This window comes from Homarus americanus, unplaced genomic scaffold (assembly GCF_018991925.1).
Source record: "Homarus americanus isolate GMGI-L3 unplaced genomic scaffold, GMGI_Hamer_2.0 scaffold14467, whole genome shotgun sequence".
Taxonomy (NCBI): domain Eukaryota; kingdom Metazoa; phylum Arthropoda; class Malacostraca; order Decapoda; family Nephropidae; genus Homarus; species Homarus americanus.
Window position 1 is genome coordinate 5452171 of NW_024733734.1, and position 9481 is coordinate 5461651.

Sequence of the window (9481 nt, forward strand, 5' to 3'; positions counted from 1 at the left end):
TATCGGAATGTGACGAAGTAAAAGGTGGAACCACTAGACAAGAGAAGTAGAACGAGTTAATTAGAAACCAACAGTGGAACCATCTAGACAGAGACATGCGTAAACATTTGCGGAAAGTAATTCTAGCTCATGATTCCTTGTTTGTTTTAGGACCACATGAAATAGGGTCAATTGCTGGTATACCCGCTAACATTCAGCTCGCCAACCACAATCCTGTCCGAGGACCACAGTATAGACACCCAGAGAAAGCAAAAGAGATAATTAAAGAAATGATAACAGATATGAGGGATAGTAATATCACTGAACCATCGACTGCCACCTGGTTATCCCCCATTGTTCTGGTAACAAAACCCAACTGTTCAAAGCGGATGTGCTTAGATTTTCGAGCGGTCAATAAGCATTTGCAGGTCGACATACAACCCTTACCACGGATTGACGAATTAGTGGAGAAAGCTGCGGAAATAAGTATTATGCCACATTAGATTTGAAGGATGCGTATTATCAGGTCATTCTTAACGACAGTAGCCGAGATCTAACTACTTTTAGCGATGGGTATAATCTATAGAGGTTCACACGCCTTCAATTTGGGCTCTCAGCTAGTCCTGCTATATTTACTCGAGAAGTAAACAGAGTATTAGCTCCCTTAGCAGTAGAAGACTGGGTACGAAACTATCTTGATGATGTAATAGTTTGGGCTCCTGACTTCCCCACCTTGTTGCAAAGACTCACCAGAGTATTTGAGAGATTTGAAGAGATGGGTATTAAACTAAATTTGTCTAAGTGTCAATTTGGCCATAAGCAAGTTAAATTCTTAGGACATGTAGTTTCAGAGAGAGCATTGAGCCTGACCCAGAAAATGTCCAAGCTCTGACCGAGTATAAACCCCCAACTAATGTTAAACAAGTCCGCCAATTTTTGGGTATGTGTGGATTTTACCGTAAACATGTTCCCGAGTTTGCAAAAGTAGCTTACCCCCTCACTGAGTTAACGAAACAGACTGTTGATTTTGTATGGTCCAATGAGTGTCAAGAAGCATCTGAGAAGTTAAAGCAAGCATTAGCTTCATACCCAGTTCAGTTCTTGTCAAGGCACATATTTATAAACCGTTTGAACTGCATAGTGATGCCAGCAATTTCTGTGTAGGCGCTTCCCTTATTCAGGTACAAGAAGATGACTCTTTGCGACCAGTGGGTTATTTTTCTAGAAAGTTAAAGCCGGCAGAAACTCGTTATTCCACCACCGATAAAGAAGCGTTAGGCATTGTGTTAGCGTGCAGGTTCTTCCATCATTTTCTTTGGGGTACACAGTTTACAATTAAGACAGATCACCAACCTCTAACATCCGTCTTTAGAAAGAAAACCAAAAGTCAGCGAATGAACCGGTGGATCTTAGAAATGAGAGATTACGCCTATGACATTGAATACAAACCCGGTAGAGCTAATGTAGTAGCTGATGCATTAAGTCGGCCAGTCAGAGCCTTGAGAAAAGTCATGCAAGACCATGTAGCTGCTCAATTTCCCACACTAGAAGGTTTCACACAGGCAGAATTTGGTGTAGAACAACAAAAAGAACCGAGATGGCAAGAGTTAAAACAGTATTTAGAAGGAGGTAAACTTCCACTACATAAGTACCCAAAGGCCACCGTTGATAGTTTTGAAGTAATAAATGGAGTATTGAATCTAGTAAAAGAACAACTTGATAAAGCATTGAAGTATTGTCTAGTAATCCCTCAACATTTACGTAAAGTCGCATTAGAGTTGGCGCATGACAATGCCACATCAGGTCATTTAGGACGGTGGAAGACCATCACCCGAGTAGCAAATTTGTTTTATTGGCCTAACTACCGTAAAGATTGTGTTGATTATGTAGCATCATGTGTCAAAGGTTCAAGGGAACTAAGGGACTTACGCAACTTTGGCAAGAATTACCAGTAGTAACCAAACCACTAGAACGAGTTTCGGTAGATTTGACCGACATGCATTCAGGGATCAGTGATTACAGATATGTGTTAACAATTATAGATCATTATTCAAGGTTTGTTAACTTCTATCCATTGCGCACCAAGACCACTCGAGAAGTTACCCGTGAATTTGAAAAATTTGTTAATGTCTTCGGTAGTCCTAAAGTAGTGATTGTGGATAATGGAGGAGAATTTACTGCCGCACAGTTCAGGGAGCTCTGTCGATGAACTAACATTAAGATGTATTTTACCTTGCCTTACCACCCCCGAGGTAACAGTATCACTGAGAGAATGCATCGAACTTTTAAGAACATTTTGTCAATCATGTGTGAAGATAACCCACGTCGCTGGCCACGATTCTTGGGTCCGACTCAATATGCGTTGAACACTTCTGTTCACACAACGACTGGAGTGCAGGCGTGCAGCCACACTTCGCGTTCTTCTCCCGGCATGCGCAGAGACAAGTGGGCATTGAGTTACCACTAATAGAAAACGAGAGTACTGAAGGGTTGAGAGAAGCTCACAGAGTAATTAAAGAAACTTCTGAACGAATGTCTAGAGAATTCCGGAACGTAGCAAACCGAGATTGAGTCAATCAGACAGTACAGCTAGGGGAAACTGTTTGGGTGAGAGATGAAGCTCCTATCCTAGGTACCAGTAGGAAATTAAATGCTAAGTGGAAGGGCCCATATACAGTAACCGAGGTCATACGCAATGGTGCAGCGTATGAGTTAACCCACCTTTCAGATGAGACAGAAGTAATCCGACGAGCAGCAGAAAAGGTGAAAAGATGTATCAACAGAGATATGTTCGTTCATGTAAATGACATCCAGGTTCCCCCTAATGATTCTTCCTCAGAATCAGAGCCTGATGAGAGAGATGCTATACGGGATGAGGAGAGAACAGTAGTTGCTCCTGCTCCCCGATTTCCCGCAAGGACGAGAAAACCAGTGGTGAGACTGGATCTTTAAAAAGCAGTGGGCTTTTTAAGTGACCCTCATTGGTTGATAATGTGTAGTTGATAATGAAGTGTGCAATCAGTTGTAAGTAACTTGTGGTAAAGGGAAAGGTAAAGAATTGATGATTTTTTTTATATTAAAAATTTTGCAGAGGAATGGTTAAATTGCAGTAAAAGACATAGAGATTGGAAGATGTATTGGCAGTTATGCAATCATCTGAAGGGTATCTGTTACTAGTTTGAGTAAAGATACCAGTGGTGAATTCTCAAGTTCTGGTTGGTAAGTCCTACGTAGGCTGGGTGTTGTTGGTATATAGGTGTAGAGTTCGTGACTTTCAGGGAGTATTCGGGCATAGAAATATGGCGCTATTACTTCTACATGGCAAATGCCATAAGTTCAGACAGTTTTTGGTTTGGTTGTGTTCTCATGAGGACCGTTTCGTTAACATTGGATTCTTGGGAATACCCGCTCGTTTGGAGTCCCTTGAATGTTGCTGCCTCTCGCGAGTGCGACATGACTCTTTAGATTAAGGGCAAACAAATCATTCCTTCGACTTGATGGGGTCCGTTCGTCTATGTCCTAGCTTGAGAAATCTATGTTAAATCTCAGGGTGTTCTGTAAGCATTTGACCAATCGCATAAAAGAAACTTTCATGACCTATGAACATTGAAATTTGAGTTCTGTAAGGAAAATTTTGAGTGTGCACTTTATCTACCGATATGAGGGTGTACTTTGTAACATGTAACACCATTTATTATTATTATATGATATGATGTATCTAAACCCATTATTATTATTATTAAATGATATGATGTATGTAACACCATTTATTATTATTATATGATGATGTATCTACCCCCACTCAGTATTATTATATGATGATGTATCTACCCCCACTCAGTATTATTATATGATGATGTATCTAACCCCATTCAGTATTATTATATGATGATGTACCTAACCCCATGTATTCTTATTTTTGGTGCTATTATGTTATGATATATGTATCCCAATATATTATTTATGAAGGTGTGTGAGGGCGCGTCTTTTCCGCACCTCATATTTCTCACTTCTCTTAGTTCTGTCACCTATTCTTTTGGTAGCATGGACATTCTTTTGGTAGCATGGTCGAGGGTCTAGGCACATGGGTATGGTAATTCTGGTATGAAGTCACTTGGACGGAAATAAAGGTAAAATACTGTGGGAGAAATGAATACACGTAAAGTACTCTAAGAACAAATTTATTAATATGAAATCAAAGGGGAAAAGATATAGTATTAATCATATAACTACCAGGCTCAACTCCTGGGCTTATTGCAGACTCAGTACCTTCTTCTTTACTTATTTTCTTATTTCTTTACTCAACAGTAATTACTCAGATCTTACATTCTTACTGCACACAACATTACTGGTGTTACATTACCTGGCATAATAGGACCAGTTCTTTGGCCCTACTCACAATACATAGTACATGGCACTCATTGTAGATTATTTTACTCAACATACTCGTTAATAATGACACTAGCATATACAGGGGTCCACTACCCAACATGGGATTATTATTTCCAACTAATTATCCCTAACATACATGTTACAACCCTCTCTGTGGACATATACTTCCAAGGAATAACCCAGGGTAGAACACTAGGGCTCATGACGGTTGTGTGGTCGGTAGTAGCCAGACACATGGCGAGTCTGGGGTCTGGCCCAACTAGGCAGTGAAGCACATTAATCAGGCCGCCTCGGTGCCATCGTCTCATATATGATCCCTCCTGGGTATCTACTACATCCGGGGCAGTTGTTGAATGGTTGAGCGATGCACCAATCACAATGGGATCTGGAGAAACATTGGAGCAGCGTCAGGGAACGGACTGGGAAGCATGACAACACAAACAACTCTCTTGTCTAGACGACAGACGTATTTACGTTATATTACCTCTTACACTGGGTGAATGACAACTCAACTGTCAAAGCGTGAACACTGATGAGCACTGATATTGACTGAATTAACTGAATGGCTACACATAAACATACCTGGAGAAACATTGGAGCAGCGTCAGGGAACGCTTTCCGAATCGAATCGAAAAATGCTAGTGACAGGGGGGAAGGAGGTTCAGGGGAAGAATAAAGGGAGGATTGAAGTGAATTTTAGGAGGAGAGAATAGGTGCAGTGGCTAAACACCGCTTGCGTGAGGGAGTATAAGTTGGAGGCAGCAGCAACTCGCCCGGACGCGGCCAGGAGGCGGCAGGACAGAGTCAGGCGAGCGTCAGGTCAAGCGTCAGGTGCGTGTTGGGTTGGGCCATGGATTCTCAGTGCTTGGTCGGCTTGATTTTATGTTGTTTTCTTGTGTGGAGGAAATGTCTTGGTCTTCTGTCTTGGTATTCTTCTTAGCTTGATGTAGATTTTCTTCTAACTCTCCTCCTCTTCTTGCTCTCTTGAAGTGTCCATTCATTCGTGTTTGGGTCTTGTTGTTCGTCTTCCTCGTGTCTTAAGTCCTCATAGGTGTGGAAGAAGTCGGAGACGGTGAGGTTGACCACGTGGGCTTCAGCTCCACGGGCCTCGTGGTGTTCTTGGTTCTGTGTGGCGGGTGTCTTTTCTTGAGTTTTCTTTTTTTGGGATTTCTTTTCTTGGTTTTTCTTTTCTGCTGGTTTTTTCTTGTCTTGGGAGCGTACAGCAAGGAGGGCCTCTTTGTAGCTCAGTTTCTTGTCGAGTCGAGCCTTGGCTATCCTGTATTCCTCCTTCCATTTCGGGCAGGTCCGATCGGTGGAGGAGTGTGGGCCGCCACAGGCAGCGCATTTTTTTACTGTGTTGGGGCAGACCGTGTAGCGGTGTCCGGGGCTGCCGCACAGGGAGCAGGTGTCCTCCTGCGCCTCACACTTGTTGACAGTGTGTCCGTAGTGCTGGGATTTGTAACAGCGTTTCGGTCTGCAGTAGGGCTTAACTGGCACAGTTACCCACGCCAGTTGAGCCTCCTTGGGTAAGGTTGTATGGTGTCCGATGAGGGCAATGGTGTCGGACAGCTTCTTCACAACTTGGAGTTGCCCCTTGAGGAGCTCACTCAGCTCTGCTTGGTCCACGTGGGCAATTTCGGCGTGGGAGATTACTCCCAGCTTCAGGTTGTCCCACTTTTAGGCAATAATTTTAAATGGAATGCCATTGATGTCTGGGATCTCCGCGAGCTGTACGGGCATACCCTTCTCGGCGAAGTTGATCTTGACGTCACCATGGAACTTCAGTCGTTCCACCTTGGTGACCCCCACGATCTCATTAGTTTCAAAGAACTTTTTGAGAACTAGGAGGTTTAATTTCTTGGGGCAGGTCGGCGTATCCGGACGTATCCGCACCACGTTATCAAACTCGTAACCGTTCATGGTGAGAGAGGGTTAGAGAGTGACTGACTGACGCAAACGCTTTCCCTGGCGATGCACGGGTATAAATACCCCAGAGTTGCCAGTGATCGCTACTCACGCAATGACAATAATTACAAACAAACTAACTGTTACTCATTCAAAGATGACCCTCAGTTGACAAAGGTCTGGCGAATTACTTGAGTTGATTACACAGACTAATTCAAGATTGAGCTTCCCAGGAGAAAGTGGAATAACAACGCATTGATAACTGTCTTCACAAAGGCGGGGCTCTGGGGAAAAACACCTCTTCTCAGGGGTCGCTAACTCACTCATGTTTTGCGGTCGTGGAGTTTAATAAGAATCATTGGTTAAATAGATCAGCAGTCAACGTGACCATGACAGTTGTGTCACATTCTCGTTGTATTCAAGTTGGATAAGTTTAGGTTTAGGAGGGAGAGAGGAAGAAACTGGTTCACAAATAGGGTGGTGGACGGGTGGAACAAGCTTAGCAACTTTGTAGTAAGTGCGGGAACTCTGGAAAGTTTCAAAAGGAGGCTAGATAGATTCATGGATGATAGAGAGTGGTAGTAACTCTCGACAGGAGCTGCCATGCACAGGCCAACCGGCCTATTGCAGACTCCTTATTTTCTTATGTTCTTATGTTCTTATGTATGTTAACAGATTTCCATTTTTTTTGCCCAATTCTGACCACCGGTAGGGAGTTATTTTTCTATTTTTATTGGTATAATATGTGCAATGTTTTGTATGGGGAATTATATTTTGTATTAATCATTTAATGTGTATGTAACTACTTACACGTTTTCTGAACGTTACCTCATAATATAAATCTTGGGGAAGGGGGAAGCTTTATCTTGATCGTGTTGACGGCTAACCTAAAAACCTTAAGGATTCATATTACGCTCAAACGTCCACAAAACCATCTGAGTCCCCCAGTGGAAACGTCCCCCGTTTTCTCCGTTTCCTTGATGACGTCATCGAGAGGCCGTCTTTGTCTGAAGGAAACTTGAATATAATCCGCGGATTTCGTAGCAAGACGCTGTATGTTGGGACCTGTTGCCATCCAACCCTTTGTAATCAATTTAATTTTTGCTTTTGATAGCTCACTCAGAGCATTGTTTGTCAAGATAATAGTAAGGAATGAAACTGAGTTCGTAGTCTCATTCCACGCTAAGTGATTTGACCCAATTATTAGTTGATTGTGCAAGTGTTGCAGTAACGTAGTTGATATGCTTTGAGTGAAGTAATGTTTACGTCTTTAACGTCCCCTGAAACGTGATGTCGTTGTCACAGTTAGTAAGTGCTCGCCCCTACACCCATACAGGTCCCTAACGCAGACTAGGCCGTGTCTGTAGCGTGGATGTTGTATCCACTATGTCTGGAGAGATGTCCGAGGTCCAGTAGGATCAGTTATCTTCGTGAGACCCGGCCGTCAGACACTTCAGACTACCTATGGCCCCCATAGCTGGCCCGTCTGACCCTAACGCTCGGCCAGCGAGGTAACCCAGGATCAACAAGCCACACACAACTACCAGCCCCCATCATTGGTGGATGAGTGTCTAACTCAGTAGGGCTATTTGTGTGGTGGGGTTATTCCACTGGGATCTTCAGAGTTCGTTGGAAAGTACCCCATGGTGGTAGGACCGCATGGCGGTTGCTTGAGTATCACTCCTGACGACTGAGTGTTGTAGTGGCAGTTGCCCCTAGTCTTAATGGTGCTAAGTTACTATAAGAGTTTATGTGTTATTGAGTATGTCCACCCAGTAGTGGTGTGAGTATTTTGAGCCTGAGGGCATAGTATCAGGTTTCGTCTGTTGGTACATATATTCTTTCTCCTACCTCCATTTTAATGTTTAAATAAATATTGTATTTGTATATTGTGTCTATTATTTACCTACAGTATCTACCGTTATTTCTTCCCTGTTACTTGATACTATCATTATATATACCCACGAGCCTCCTCTCGTCACGCTACCAATGGTTGTATGTTTTAAAGTAAAGAAGATTGTTATAAGAGGCACAGGCCCTTATAGCGTGGTTACAAGCGTGATGTAGAGAGAGCTGGTTGGTGAGGATGCTCAGAGGAGGACCAGCTTGTGGGTCGCCATGCTCGCCGGCGGGAGCGAGGACCGCCAGGCAGGCGGAGGAGGAGGAGGTGTTGCTTGCTGGTTGGTGTAGGTAGAAAAGAGAGTGGTCACCACTAGGTCAGGTCTTATTTAGCGGAGGTAGGCGTGGCTTTATAGTTGACCGCCGTCATGTAAGGAGGCGCTGGTTGACCTAGACCACGAGGCATACACTGGGGAATTCGCGGGGTCGGCTACTCAGCGACAAACAGCGTTTGTAGGGAAGGTATCCACTACAATCTAACTCTCGAACCATTCGGCAATTAAAGTCAAAACGTTGGTGGGAGCTTTGTGAAGTCGATGGGTGAGAGTCATCGTTGGAGCTGATAAAAGGGATCATACCATCGTCGGAAGAAGCCGACCTGGGGAACCCTGTTACAACTGTTGCTTCTTCTTGGAACATCAATACAACGCCTGAACGAGCGGAGCAAGGAAGAGCGAGCGCTGTGGCAAAATAGTTCAGACGAGCGCGCGGGAGAGTTAGTGTTCATTGAGGATAGCCAGACTGGATCAGAAAGTGAGTGCCTGTGTATTCTGTTGGTGGAGACGTATGAGTTGATATTGATATTGATATTGAAACAGTTTATTTAGCCAAAAGAACACAGATACAAAGTTGATTAAAATTCATAATATTAACATGGCTGAGCCAGTTGAGAGCCTGAGCTCTCTTGTAGGCACCTGGTATATACTGTACATTTATCTCAAGGAAGTACTATGTAACATTTAGTAACATCTGGAATAGTTCACATAGCATGGTGGGAATAAGAACATATCAGTATGTTACCACGGTTATCACTTCGATATTTATTTATCTATATATTTAATTATTTTATTTTTACATTTATATAATAAGTATGTACATAATTTACAGTGGAATTAAAAAAAAACATAAATATGATAAGAAAAGAAATCAAACAACAACAAAAGAGAGGAAGACGATTAAGCACCTGCCCTCTGACTGGGCTTGTATTAAAATTAAGGGAGATAACATTCATATGATACAAATATACATTCGATTATCTAGTAGACAAAACCACTGGTATCTGAAACGGGCGGGTGGTCCGTCTCTG